The 15,519-nt window shown below is 46.4% G+C and overlaps 1 long non-coding RNA gene across 1 annotated transcript in view; it reads right to left on the bottom strand.

Annotated features, from left to right (window-relative positions):
- Positions 1-15,519, bottom strand: part of LOC138665732 (uncharacterized) — a 199,394-nt gene that overhangs the window by 37,775 nt on the left and 146,100 nt on the right. The window lies entirely within an intron of this gene.

The following is a 15,519-nucleotide window of genomic DNA, read 5'->3' as shown; positions in this document are numbered from 1 at the left end:
CATATAACAAAAACTTGCCATTTTAAAAGGGTTGCTTGGATTTTTCTATATCCACTGTCTATCACCCAGCAAATGCAGACAGTTTTAGGGATATTAAATTAGACTTTCACAGTGTAAAAAATAATTATGTACAATTATGCAGTGAATAAGGTAATTTTATTTTAACAACACTCTTGCAAAATGAGAACAAAATGTGTTAAAGTGAAACAATTGAAAGTTAAGATTTTAGTTTGTTTGAATTTAATATCATTGAACAGCTGGAATAAAACGATGGTTTGTTTGTGAAATATCATTGTACCTTCACTGCTTAATTAGAACTTCCAAGTAGGGTTGAGCGAAACGGGTCGAACATTTTCAAAAGTCGCCGACTTTTGGCTAAGTCGGGGTTTCATGAAACCCGATCCGACCCCTGTGCGGGGTCGGCCATGCGGTACGCGACTTTCGCGCCAAAGTCGCGTTTCAATGACGCGAAAAGCGCCATTTCTCAGCCAATGAAGGTAAACGCAGAGTGTGGGCAGCGTGATGACATAGGTCCTGGTCCCCACCATCTTAGAGAAGGGCATTGCAGTGATTGGCTTGCTGTCTGCGACGTCACAGGGGCTATAAAGAGGCGTTCCCGCCGACCGCCATCTTACTGCTGCTGATCTGAGCTTAGGGAGAGGTTGCTGCCGCTTTGTCAGAAGCAGGGATAGCGTTAGGCAGGGTCCATTAACCACAAAACCGCTTGTGCTGCAGCGATTTGCACTGTCCAACACCACCCTCGGTGTGCAGGGACAGTGGAAGTTTTTTTTTTTTTTTTTTTCCCCTCAGCGCTGTAGCTCATTGGGCTGCCCTAGAAGGCTCCCTGATAGCTGCATTGCTGTGTGTACGCCGCTGTGCAAACCAACTGCTTTTTTCAAAGCACAAATCCTCTTGTTCCTTCCTTTCTGCACAGCTATCTTTTTTGTTTGTCCACACTTTTTATTTCATTTGTGCATCAGTCCACTCCTTATTGCTGCCTGCCATACCTGGCTGAGATTACTGCAGGCAGGGAGATAGTAGCTGCCTGCCATACCTGGCTGAGATTACTGCAGGCAGGGAGATAGTAATTGTAGGACATTCCCTGTTTTTTTTTTTTTTTTTTTTTTGGTGGGAGATTAAGATTGGCAATTTGGCATTTCTGCTAGAGTGCCATCCCTGTGTGTGCCATCTCTCTCACATAGTGGGCCATAGAAAGCCTTTTCATTTTTCTGTATTTTTTTTTGTGGGGTGTATAAATTCTCCCTGATAAAAATACAGTGGGAGATTAATATTGGCCTTTGGGCTTGTGTGCCAGTCCTGAGTGTGCCATCTCTCTCACAAATAGTGGGCCATAGAAAGCCTATTTATTTTTTTTTTTGGTTTTATAAATTCTCCCTGAAAAAAAGGGAGATTAATATTGGCCTCTGGGCTTGTGTGCCAGTCCTGAGCGTGCCATCTGTGCCAGCCCTGAGCGTGCCATCTCTCTCACAAATAGTGGGCCATAGAAAGCCTATTTAATTTTTTTTTTTGTTTTATAAATTTTCCCTGAAAAAAGGGAGATTAATATTGGCCTCTGGGCTTGTGTGCCAGTTGTGAGCGTGCCATCTGTGCCAGTCCTGAGCGTGCCATCTCTCTCACAAATAGTGGGCCATAGAAAGCCTATTTAAATATTTTTTTGGTTTTATAAATTCTCCCAGAAAAAAAGGGAGATTAATATTGGCCTCTGGGCTTGTGTGCCAGTCCTGAGCGTGCCATCTGTGCCAGCCAGCCCTGAGCGTGCCATCTCTCTCACAAATAGTGGGCCATAGAAAGCCTATTTAATTTTTTTTTTTGTTTTATCAATTTTCCCTGAAAAAAGGGAGATTAATATTGGCCTCTGGGCTTGTGTGCCAGTTGTGAGCGTGCCATCTGTGCCAGTCCTGAGCGTGCCATCTCTCTCACAAATAGTGGGCCATAGAAAGCCTATTTAAATATTTTTTTGGTTTTATAAATTCTCCCAGAAAAAAAGGGAGATTAATATTGGCCTCTGGGCTTCTGTGCCAGTCCTGAGCGTGCCATCTGTGCCAGTCCTGAGCGTCCCATCTCTCTCACAAATAGTGGGCCATAGAAAGCCTATTTTTTTTTTTTTTTGGGTTTTAGAAATTCTCCCTGAAAAAAGGGAGATTAATATTGGCCTCTGGGCTTGTGTGCCAGTTGTGAGCGTGCCATCTGTGCCAGTCCTGAGCGTGCCATCTCTCTCACAAATAGTGGGCCATAGAAAGCCTATTTAAATATTTTTTTGGTTTTATAAATTCTCCCAGAAAAAAAGGGAGATTAATATTGGCCTCTGGGCTTCTGTGCCAGTCCTGAGCGTGCCATCTGTGCCAGTCCTGAGCGTCCCATCTCTCTCACAAATAGTGGGCCATAGAAAGCCTATTTTATTTTTTTTTTGGGTTTCAGAAATTCTCCCTGGAAAAAAAAAGGGAGATTAATATTGCCCTTTGGGCTTGTGTGCCAGTACTAAGCGTTCCATCTCTCTCTCTCTCTCAGTCAGTGGGCCATAGAACGCATATTTTTGGTTTTATTTGTTTTCTAAATTCTCCCTGAAAAAATCATTTTATTTTATTTGGTTTCTAAATTCTTCCTGATAAAATCATATTTTTTTTATTATTTTTATTTCTAAAGTCTCCCTGAAAAAAAAAAAAAAAAAAACAACCAAAAAAACAGTGGGAGATTAATATTGGCCTTTCTGCTTGTGTGCCAGTCTTGACTCCTGGGTGTGCCATCTCTCTCTCTCTCTCTCTCCAATTGTGGTCCATAGAAAGCCTACATTTTTTTTCCTTGATTTGGGTTCCAAAATCTACCAGAGAAAATAACTCCATCAATCATTGGTAGAAAAATATTGGCCTCTGGGCTTGTGTGCCACTCCTGATTCCTGTGTGCGTCATCTCTCACTCAGTGGCCCATAGAAAGCATATAGTTTGTTACATTTGTTTTCTAAATTCTCCCTGCAAAAATCTATTTTTTTTTTTTGGGGGGGTTTCTAAAGTGTTCCTGAAAAAAATAAAAATAAAAAAAAAATAATAGTGTGACATTAATATTAACATTTGTGCTTCAGTGACAGTCCTGCGTGTGGGGCATCTCTCTAATTTGCAGCCACCAAAAAAAGAGTGTGTAACATTGGGCCTGATTTTCGCTGTGGTCTCACCAACCTGTAAAGGGGTAGCTAAATCATACTGAAGTTATAGCTCACCGTGTAAGTTGTGTGACTGCAACAAATAACGTTAGTTTGGTTACGTTTTTAAAACAATGAGGAAGTCTAGTGGAAGAGGTCGTGGCCGGGGGCGTTCATTGTCAGCTGGTAATGAGGGTAGTGGTAGTGGTGGAGCATCAGGTGGTCGTGGGGGAAAAAATATTGCACCTAAGTCTGGAGCTGTGGAGCCAGGTTCGTCGTCCGGCTACACAAGGCCTCGAACGCTCCCTTTTCTGGGATTAGGAAAACCGCTTTTAAAGCCGGAGCAGCAAGAGCAAGTTTTGGCTTATCTTGCTGACTCAGCCTCTAGCTCTTTTGCCTCATCTCGTGAAACTGGTAAAAGTAAAAGCAGCGCGTCGTTAGTGGATGTTCACGGTCAGGGACAAGTCACTTCCTTGTCCTCTTCAGCAAAAACAACAACAGAGAAGAATGCAGCAGGCGACACAACGGGTTACTCCATGGAGCTCTTTACACATACCGTCCCTGGCTTAGAAAGTGAAGCAGTTAACAGTCCATGCCCATTACAAATTGAATCTGACATGGAGTGCACTGACGCACAGCCACAGCCAGACTACTATGCTGGTCCTTTGACTCAGACCACAACATTGCCCTCGCAGGGTGCTGATCAAGAATCAGACCCTGATGAGACTATGTTGCCCCATCACGAACGCTATACCACCGAACGACACGGTGACACAGACAAAGTTGCGCAGGAGGTACAAGAAGAGTTATTAGATGACCCAGTTCTTGACCCCGATTGGCAGCCATTGGGGGAACAGGGTGCAGGCGGCAGCAGTTCTGAAGCAGAGGAGGAGGAGGGGCCGCAGCAGGCATCAACATCGCCACAGGTTCCATCTGCCGGGCCCGTATCTTGCCCAAAACGCGTGGCAAAGCCAAAACCTGGTGGAGGACAGCGTGGCCATCCGGTTAAAGCTCAGTCTGCAATGCCTGAAAAGGTATCCGATGCTAGAAAGAGTGCAGTCTGGCATTTTTTTAAACAACATCCAATTGATCAGCGCAAAGTCATCTGTCAAAAATGTTCTACTTCCTTAAGCAGAGGTCAGAATCTGAAAAGTCTCAATACTAGTTGCATGCATAGACATTTAACCACCATGCATTTGAAAGCTTGGACTAACTACCAAACGTCCCTTAAGGTTGTTGCACCCTCGGCCAATGAAGCTAGTCATCAACGCAACATCCCTTCCGGCAGTGTAGGACCACCATTTAGCGCACCACCTGCTGTATCTGTGCAGGTATCTTTGCCAGGCCAAAGCAGTCAGGGTCAGGGAATCACCAGTTTCGTAGTAGGAAACACTGCATCTAGGGCACCGGCGGCAACAATACCATCTCCCACCGTCTCTCAGTCTGCCATGTCCACCGGCACCCCCGCTAGTTCCACGATCTCCAGCTCTCCAGTCCAGCTCACCCTACATGAGACTATGGTTAGAAAAAGGAAATACTTAGCCTCGCATCCGCGTACACAGGGTTTGAACGCCCACATAGCTAGACTAATCTCGTTAGAGATGATGCCCTACCGGTTAGTTGAAAGCGAAGCTTTCAAAGACCTGATGGACTACGCTGTACCACGCTACGAGCTACCCAGTCGACACTTTTTTTCCAGAAAAGCCATCCCAGCCCTCCACCAGCATGTTAAAGAGCGCATCGTCCATGCACTCAGGCAATCTGTGAGCACAAAGGTGCACCTGACAACAGATGCATGGACCAGTAGGCATGGCCAGGGACGTTACGTGTCCATCACGGCACACTGGGTAAATGTGGTGGATTCAGGGTCCACAGGGGACAGCAAGTTTGGGACAGTTCTGCCTAGCCCACGGTCTAGTAAACAGTTGTCTGTAGCCGTTCGCACCCCCTCCTCCTCCTCCTCCTCGTCCTCCTGCAGAAGCAAGAGCTCGTCCACAGACCGCAGTCGCACAAACACTCCATCCGCACCTGCCACTGTTGCACACCAGGTCTCCCATTATGGGGCAGCTACTGGCATACGTCAGCAGGCTGTATTGGCTATGAAGTGTTTGGGCGACAATAGACACACCGCGGAAGTTCTGTCCGAGTTCTTGCAGCAAGAAACGCAGTCGTGGCTGGGCACTGTAGATCTTGAGGCAGGCAAGGTAGTGAGTGATAACGGAAGGAATTTCATGGCTGCCATCTCCCTTTCCCAACTGAAACACATTCCTTGCCTGGCTCACACCTTAAACCTGGTGGTGCAGTGCTTCCTGAAAAGTTATCCGGGGTTATCCGACCTGCTCCTCAAAGTGCGTGGACTTTGCGCACATATCCGCCGTTCGCCTGTACACTCCAGCCGTATGCAGACCTATCAGCATTCTTTGAACCTTCCCCAGCATCGCCTAATCATAGACGTTGCAACAAGGTGGAACTCAACACTGCACATGCTTCAGAGACTGTGCGAACAGAGGCGGGCTGTTATGTTTTTGTGGGAGGATACACATACACGGGCAGGCAGTAGGATGGCAGACATGGAGTTGTCAGGTGTGCAGTGGTCGAAGATTCAAGACATGTGTCAAGTCCTTCAGTGTTTTGAGGAATGCACACGGCTGGTTAGTGCAGACAACGCCATAATAAGCATGAGCATCCCCCTAATGCGTCTGCTGATGCAAAGTTTGACGCACATAAAGGATCAGGCGTCTGCACCAGAGGAAGAGGAAAGCCTTGATGACAGTCAGCGATTGTCTGGTCAGGGCAGTGTACATGACGAGGTACCGGGCGAAGAGGAGGTGGAGGATGAGGAGGATGATGGGGATGAGTATATTTTTAATGAGGAAGCTTTCCCGGGGGCACGGGAAATTGGTGGCGTGGCAAGGCCGGGTTCTGGTTTTTTGAGGGACACAAGTGACGTAGATTTGCCTGCAACTGCCCCTCAACCAAGCACAACCGCAGATTTGACAACGGGAACTTTGGCCCACATGGCGGATTATGCCTTGCGTATCCTCAAAAGGGACACACGCATTACAAAAATGATGAACGATGACGATTACTGGTTGGCCTGCCTCCTTGATCCTCGCTATAAAGGCAAATTGCAAAATATTATGCCACATGAGAACTTGGAACTAATATTAGCAACAAAACAATCAACTCTTGTTGACCGTTTGCTTCTGGCATTCCCTGCACACAGCGCCCGTGATCGTTCTCACACGAGCTCCAGGGGCCAGCAGACCAGAGGTGTTAGAGGGGCGGAAATCAGAAGTGGCGTTGGACAGAGGGGTTTTCTGACCAGGTTGTGGAGTGATTTTTCTATGACCGCAGACAGGACAGGTACTGCAGCATCAATTCAAAGTGACAGGAGACAACATTTGTCCAGTATGGTTACAAACTATTTTTCATCCCTTATCGACGTTCTCCCTCAACCGTCATTCCCATTTGATTACTGGGCATCCAAATTAGACACCTGGCCAGAATTGGCAGAATATGCATTGCAGGAGCTTGCTTGCCCGGCAGCTAGTGTCCTATCAGAAAGAGTATTCAGTGCTGCAGGTTCAATACTAACAGAAAAAAGGACTCGTCTGGCTACCCAAAATGTAGATGATCTAACCTTCATTAAAATGAACCACAACTGGATTTCAAAATCTTTTGCCCCACCCTGCCCGGCTGACACCTAGCTTTCCTATGAAAAGGTCTTGCCTGTGGACTATTCTGAATGACTTTTCCAATCTCGTAATTTTCTTCACCTGATTGTCCAGCATACGACATGTTTCCACCTCACGAAATGGCCAAACTCCCCACACGGGGCCGTGCTATCGCCACTTTGCGCTTGGACCCTTGAGAGTGCTGTTTGTCTGAAGAGGTGGGTGTGGCCGCTTTTGGTCGACGGCACTGCCACTGGGTCCCTCATAGTACAATAAAGTGTCTCTGGCGGTGGTGGTGCGCACCCAACGTCAGACACACCGTTGTAATATGAGGGGCCCTGTGCCTGTACCGCCGGCCACAAGACAGTTCCCCCCCCCAGCTCAAACAGTGCTCTACCACTAGCAAAATTATCTCTCACAGCTTCACCAATGTGTAGTCTAGCCGCTGACATCCTTCAATGCCTGGCACTGACAATACCATTGTTTTGACATTTTTGTTATGTTAGGCCTTCGAAGCCTGTCTGCGGTCCCTTCTTTCTACAACTACTACACTGACCAGGCCACTGCTGGCCGTGTTACCCTGGAACCAATTTAAAAGTGCCTACAGTCAGCCCAATTTTGTTATGTTAGGCCTTCGAAGACTGTCTGCCGTCACTCCTTCCACTAGACTTCCACTGACCATACACTGCTGCCCATGTACCCCTGGAACCAATTTAAAGTGCCTACAGCCAGCCCAATTTTGTTATGTTAGGCCTTCGAAGCCTGTCTGCGGTCACTCCTTCCACTAGACTTCCACTGACCACACCACTGCTGCCCGTGTACCCCTGGAACCAATTTAAAATTGCCTACAGCCAGCCCAATTTTTTTATTTTAGGCCTTCGATGCCTGTCTGCGGTCCATTCTTTCAACTACTACTACACTGACCAGGTCACTGCTGTCCGTGTACCCCTGGAACCAATTTAAAATTGCCTACAGCCATGTGTTATTATTTTAGGCCTTCGATGCCTGTCTGCGGTCACTCCTTCCACTAGGCCTCCACTGACCACACCACTGCTGTCCGTGTACCCCTGGAACCAATTTAAAATTGCCTACAGCCATGTGTTATTATTTTAGGCCTTCGATGCCTGTCTGCGGTCACTCCTTCCACTAGGCCTCCACTGACCACACCACTGCTGTCCGTGTACCCCTGGAACCAATTTAAAATTGCCTACAGCCAGCCCAATTTTTTTATTTTAGGCCTTCGATGCCTGTCTGCGGTCCATTCTTTCAACTACTACTACACTGACCAGGTCACTGCTGTCCGTGTACCCCTGTAACCAATTTAAAATTGCCTACAGCCATGTGTTATTATTTTAGGCATTCGATGCCTGTCTGCGGTCCATTTTTTCAACTACTACTACACTGACCAGGTCACTGCTGCCCGTGTACCCCTGGAACCAATTTAAAATTGCCTACAGCCATGTGTTATTATTTTAGGCCTTCGATGCCTGTCTGCGGTCACTCCTTCCACTAGGCCTCCACTGACCACACCACTGCTGCCCGTGTACCCCTGGAACCAATTTAAAATTGCCTACAGCCAGCCCAATTTTTTTATTTTAGGCCTTCGATGCCTGTCTGCGGTCCATTCTTTCAACTACTACTACACTGACCAGGTCACTGCTGCCCGTGTACCCCTGGAACCAATTTAAAATTGCCTACAGCCATGTGTTATTATTTTAGGCCTTCGATGCCTGTCTGCGGTCACTCCTTCCACTAGGCCTCCACTGACCACACCACTGCTGTCCGTGTACCCCTGGAACCAATTTAAAATTGCCTACAGCCATGTGTTATTATTTTAGGCCTTCGATGCCTGTCTGCGGTCCATTCTTTCAACTACTACTACACTGACCAGGGCACTGCTGGCCGTGTACCCCTGGAACCAACATCAGAAAATATAAAAATAAGTATTTTGCTTATAAAAAAGAAAATACTGGTGAGATATCAAATGCAGACATTTTAACATTAAAAACAAACACACAACTCTAATCTGGTACAGTACTAAAAATGGCCACCAGCTACAATTACTTTCTCCTGCAAGTAGTTAACTGAAAGTTTTTTTAAATTGAAAACACACATATGGCATCCACCGAGTGTTGTCCTGTCGCGTCTTCTTTATATTATTGCCGAGAAGATGCAAAATAATGAAAATAATAAAATCATTAATTACCAAAATAATAGAGAAAGTCAACACCACATTGCAAATAAACATTCATTCCAAATAAAGAAGCAGGGCGCGTCCGAGGGTGAGTATATACCTAATAAGAATATAATCACCCTCGGACGCGCAATGCTTATTTCCAACAGCCTTCCTTCCTAAGAATCAGCCCTTCCGTCGTGTAGAGAGACGTTGTGTTACACTCCAAGGTGTTCCCCAGGTTGCCTTTCCTGAGCTTCGATCTTCCGGCTCTCGTTTAGTAGTTCTTGGAAACTACTCTGCATTAGGCCTTCAAATTGGGTATGGGGTGTAGAGAGATGGTGTGTTCCACTCCAAGGTGTTCCCCAGGTTGCCTTTCCTGAGCTTCGATCTTCCGGCTCTCGTTTAGTAGTTGTTGGAAACTACGCTGCATTAGGCCTTCAAATTGGGTATGGGGTGTAGCGAGAGGGTGTGTTACACTCCAAGGTGTTCCCCAGGTTGCCTTTCCTGAGCTTCGATCTTCCGGCTCTCGTTTAGTAGTTCTTGGAAACTACACTGCATTAGGCCTTCAAATTGGGTATGGGGTGTAGAGAGAGGGTGTGTTACACTCCAAGGTGTTCCCCAGGTTGCCTTTCCTGAGCTTCGATATTCCGGCTCTCGTTTAGTAGTTGTCGGAAACTACGCTGCATTAGGCCTACAAATTGGGTATGGGGTGTAGAGAGAGGGTGTGTTACACTCCAAGGTGTTCCCCAGGTTGCCTTTCCTGAGCTTCGATCTTCATGCTCTCGTTTAGTAGTTGTCGGAAACTACGCTGCATTAGGCCTACAAATTGGGTATGGGGTGTAGAGAGAGGGTTTGTTACACTCCAAGGTGTTCCCCAGGTTGCCTTTCCTGAGCTTCGATCTTCCGGCTCTCGTTTAGTAGTTGTTGGAAACTACGCTGCATTAGGCCTTCAAATTGGGTATGGGGTGTAGCGAGAGGGTGTGTTACACTCCAAGGTGTTCCCCAGGTTGCCTTTCCTGAGCTTCGATCTTCCGGCTCTCGTTTAGTAGTTGTCGGAAACTACGCTGCATTAGGCCTACAAATTGGGTATGGGGTGTAGAGAGAGGGTTTGTTACACTCCAAGGTGTTCCCCAGGTTGCCTTTCCTGAGCTTCGATCTTCCGGCTCTCGTTTAGTAGTTGTTGGAAACTACGCTGCATTAGGCCTTCAAATTGGGTATGGGGTGTAGCGAGAGGGTGTGTTACACTCCAAGGTGTTCCCCAGGTTGCCTTTCCTGAGCTTCGATCTTCCGGCTCTCGTTTAGTAGTTCTTGGAAACTACACTGCATTAGGCCTTCAAATTGGGTATGGGGTGTAGAGAGAGGGTGTGTTACACTCTAAGGTGTTCCCCAGGTTTCCTTGCCATTGCTTCGGTCTTCCGACTCTCGTTTAGTAGTTGTAGAAAAGTACACTGCATTAGGCCATACAAAATGGGTATGGGGTGGAGAGAGATGGTGTGTTACACTCCAAGGTGTTCCCCAGGTTGCCTTTCCTGAGCTTCTATCTTCAGGCTCTCATTAAATTGTGGTTAAATGGAACAACTGCATTTGGCGTACTAGTTGGTTTGGGGCCTACTATCGGTGTCTGCCACTCCTTGCTGTTCTCCTCCACTGAACAAAGCTGTGCCGCCTGTTTACTACGGTTGCCAATTTTGAACTGCATTTCGACTACTTACTGATTTGGCCCTACTCTCTGTGTCAGCCTCTCATTCCAGTTGTCCTCCACTGCAATGCCCCCTGGTTATTCCTGTGTTACCAATTTTGAACTGCATTTAGCCCACTTTCTTCTTTGGGCCTATATCTGTGTTTCCACTTCATCGTGCCCATTGCCCAGCCAGTGATAGATGAGTCTGCTGGTACATTGACCCATAACGCAACATTCCCCGTGCACGCTACACAACAACATTGTGACCCTGCTGAAAGTTAGGTTGCTCTTCCCGCATACCATACCACCTTACACGGGGACAAAGAGGAAGGTGCAGATGAAAGTGCAGGTTCCTTCATCAGGTGGGGGGAGGAATACTAGTTGGCGACGTCACTGGCACAGGGCCTCTCATAGTACGCAAAAGTGTTGCTGCCGGTGGGAGGCGCCCCCGCCGTGCAAACACACCGCTGTACTTTGAGGGGCCCTGTGCCAGTGCCAATGCCAACGAGTGGGCCCCCCCTGCTTGCTCAGGTTCACAGCACTTGCAAAGTTGAAATACTTACCTCTCCCTGCTCCACTGCCGTGACGTGGTCCAGATTTCCTGGGCCCACTAATTACTTGAACCAGCCCTACCCCCCACAACTTTAGCCAAATGACCCCCAATTTCAAATGCCTTCCAATTATTATAAGGTAAATTACGCTTGACAAGCTTCATTAAGAAGAATGGATGGTTTTGACATTAAAATGGCCACTCTAGGTGTTTTCCTGGCCCCCACTCACTGCCGACTATGCTGCCCCATTGACTTGCATTGGGTTTCGTGTTTCGGTCGATCCCGACTTTACGTCATAATCGGCCGATTTCACTCGACCCGACTTTGGACATAGTCGGGTTTCGCAAAACCCGGCTCGACTCTAAAAAGGTCAAGGTCGCTCAACTCTACTTCCAAGTCCTTTGAAATATATATTAAATTATGCACAATCTTTTTAATCTCCCTAAAAAAGAACATATAAAAATTGATCAATACTAACATTGTTTACAGCAGGTCACTCTGAATCTTGACGTTGAAAATAGTGCAAGCAGTTCTATTACAAAAGTAATTATTAGGTTGCCCTTGCCGTGCCAAATTCTTTCCTTGTAGCCAGTGCTAAACATAACAAGAAAGGATGTCATAATGAACAGTGTTATACATAATAAGAGAGGACACTATGTAACAAGGGACACTGCTATACATAATATGAGAGGACACTATGTAAAATGGGACGGCGCTATAAATAATGAAACAACACTACGTAATAAGAAACGGCATCATACATAGTAATAGATGACACTGTGATATTTGAGGTTGCTATTCTTAGTGAGGGAGACAAAGAGAAAAGAAATGACTAATACATATTAGATGTGCACACATAATTAATGAATAAAAATACATTTTATTGACATTAATGGACAAGCAAAAATATATAAAGCCACACAAAGTGAAGTATGACGACATCCTTATATTCACAGTAAGTAAGACAACCATAGTAATGTTACAACAAACAATGTATAAGTGATATAATAATGCAATTGTCACGTCACCGTCACCGCCGCTTCCAGAGCCCTGTCATACTTACCTTTCATCGGCGTCCTGGCACGCTCCCACAGCTGCTTTTCCCCGCCTGGCACCACCTCCTCCTCAGCGCTCGCACCCGGCTTATGCTTTACATCGGGTGCTCACGCGCGCTGGGTTCAGCGCTGTGTGCGCACACTTCTGAGCTCAGTCCTGGTCTCTCTTGACTGCCCTCTCTATCTCCCTGGAGGACTCCATCCCAGAAGTACTGCACTGCACTGCCCTTATTAGGCAGCCTCTTCCTCTTGGTCATGCCTGATGCTCATTTTTGATCCACAAGTGAATCTGGCTCCACGTCTCTCCTGCGTTCATCCCTGCCTTCTTGTTTGCCGCTCACTTCCAGTTGCTGTATCCTTTAGCTAATCCTGGTCTTCTCCTTTGTTCCCTTCTAGTGCCTGCCTTCCGGTGTCCTCTATCCTGTCCATGTTCCAGTGTCCTTGCCTTCCTGCCTGCGTTCATCATCCTGTCCGTGTTCCAGGGTCCTTGCCTGCCTGCCTCTGTCCTCCGCCTTGTCCGTGTTCCTGTCTCCAGTCTGTCTGCCCGTGTCCTCTGTCCAGTCCCTGCTCCCGCGTCTTGCCTTCCTGCTCGTCCTCTCCGTCCAGTCCGTATTCCCATGCTTTCCCTGTTTCTGTCTCCTCGTTGGTCCTTTCTGATCCCTATTAGTTGATTTCTTGTCTGTCCTTCTTACCAGCTGCCGTGGCGATAGTCTCCTTCGGGTCTGCCCCTAACTCTCTCTGTATAGGGGGTGGTGCACTTGGTCAGCTCGCCCGTAGGAGGTTCGTTGTCACGGTCCAGTGGGTCCACCCTATAGTCTCCACAGTTAATCCTCACAGCAATGCTTTCCCCTGTACAGGAAGTCCGCTGCCTCGGAGTAACCTTTGACTCTGCCCTGTCCTTCAAACCGCACATCCAAGCTCTGTCCACCTCCTGTCGCCTTCAGCTCAAAAATATCTCCAGAATCCGTCCTTTCCTCAACCGTCAGTCTACTAAAATGCTTGTGCATGCCCTCATCATTTCCCACCTTGACTACTGCAACATCCTTTTCTGCGACCTCCCTGCTAACACCCTTGCACCTCTCCAGTCCATCCTTAACTCTGCTGCCAGACTAATTCATTTCTGTCCTCCCTATTCCTGCGATTCCCCCATCTGCAAATTTCTTCACTGGCTCCCATTACCTCAGTGTATCCAGTTCAAATTACTAATACTGACCTACAAAGCCATCCATAGCCTGTCTCCTCCATATATCTCTGAACTAATCTCCCTATATCTTCCCTCACGTAATCTCCTGTCCTCCTAAGACCTCCTTCTCTCCTCCACACTTATTCGCTCCTCATCCAACTGCCTCCAAGACTTCTCCAGAATATCCCCCATCCTTTGAAATTCACTGCTCCAACATGTCCGAATATCAGCCACATTCGGATCCTTCATACGGAACCTGAAAACCCATCTCTTCAGGAAAGCCTACAGCCTGCACAGACCCCGCTGCCTCCTCATCACTACTGGAGATACTGCCTCACCAACACCGGAGCTCCTGCAACCCTCAACCTATTGTCTCCTTCCCCATAATCCTGTTGAATGTAAGCCCGCAAGGGCAGGGTCCTCGCCCCTCTGTATCAGTCTGTCATTGTTAGTTTGTTTACTGTATGTGATATCTGTAACTTGTATGTAACCCCTTCTCATGTGCAGCACCATGGAATCAATGGTGCTATATAAATAAATAAATAAATAAATAATAACTATAATAAATAGTGCAACAATAGCAATGGCAGTATTATCCAGTGGTGTCAAATTGATGCCCATTATGCTCAATATGCTGGGCTCCTCAGTATGAATATCCTCCAAATCATTAATATACAATTAGCTACTGTTCTACTCACCATTCAGAATATTATTTAATAAGCCAACATTGGGCCCCTCATTACCTATAATTAGCAAACCTTCCCCCACCCAATAGCAATATAAATTAGCTACTGTACTCTTTCCCCTTTTAGCCACTAAACATCTACCTTTGCCAATTAATTTCAAGCTTTTGTCCTTTGTCTTCTCCCCCCACTTTATTCTTCTGCTCACTAATTCATTACAAGTCCCTTTCTTGATTCCCACCCCTCCCATTGTTCTCTCCCCCACTGTACTCCACTAAGTGCAGAAGTTCAAGGTAAAAAAAAATAAATAAATGAATCACTTTCTCTTCCAGATGATCCCCCAGGCCACTACTTGCCTGAGTGGCTTGCCATATTCTACATGAGTACAGGGAGGAGGTAATTTAGCTCCATTAGTATAAAATTTCACAGCATTATTCAAGTCCATTAAAAAGAGTCAAAAATGCGACAAAAAAAAAAAACACGAATGCATTTCAAACCCTGTTTGAGTTCTGCTAAATGACTCTGATGACAACATCATCCCGCTTGCGTCATAGAGAAAGCACAGGTCAGAGAACCAAGAAAATCTATGCTGCTGTTTTATATTGCAGGCAACAGGCAACGTAAGCAAAATGAATAATCATAAAAGCTATTTGGCCATGGGTCCCCTGGAGCCCTAAGACATGAGAAGTGGCCCTGATTGTCCTTATTACTATCTGTCCTGTGTTCAGCCCTTGAATTGTAAAGATTTGGTAGCCACTGCGAGAGCCTGTCGATGTCACTGGTCACTAGAAAGCGTAATATCCTGGTTGCAAGCTTGAAGATGCAGGAGGTGTAAAGCGTTTGTCTGAGCCCAAGCTGAGACTCACCCTAATGTGCCATTGAGCACAGTGGTGCTTAGTGTTATGCCAGGAAACTGGCGGGAGAAGGCAGAGGAGGGATTATACTGCTGGTGTAGGGATGTAAAAAAAAAGTATTATTGTTTCTTCTTCTCTCCAACCCTTTAAGAATGCCCCCCGCTCACGGGGGCGCACAAAAATCAGAATAAAAAGCGATCAAAAAATGTCACGTGCCCGAAAATGGTTCCAATAAAAACTTCAACACGTTCCACAAAAAACAAGACCTCACATGACTCTGTGGACCATAATATGGAAAAATGTGGAGACGCTAAAACTATTTTTTGCAATAAAAAGCGTCTTTTAGTGTGTGACAGCTGCCAATCATAAAAATCCGCTAAAAACCCGCTATAAAAGTAAATCAAACCCCCCTTCACTACCCCCTTAGTTAGGGAAAAATAATAACATTTACAAAAATGTATTTATTTCCATTTTCCCATGAGGTTTAGGGTTAGGGCTAGGGTTA

Source organism: Ranitomeya imitator, chromosome 2 (assembly GCF_032444005.1).
Source record: "Ranitomeya imitator isolate aRanImi1 chromosome 2, aRanImi1.pri, whole genome shotgun sequence".
Classification (NCBI taxonomy): domain Eukaryota; kingdom Metazoa; phylum Chordata; class Amphibia; order Anura; family Dendrobatidae; genus Ranitomeya; species Ranitomeya imitator.
The sequence above is the reverse complement of the archived record's forward strand: the minus strand, read 5'-3'. Positions and strand labels throughout refer to the sequence as shown.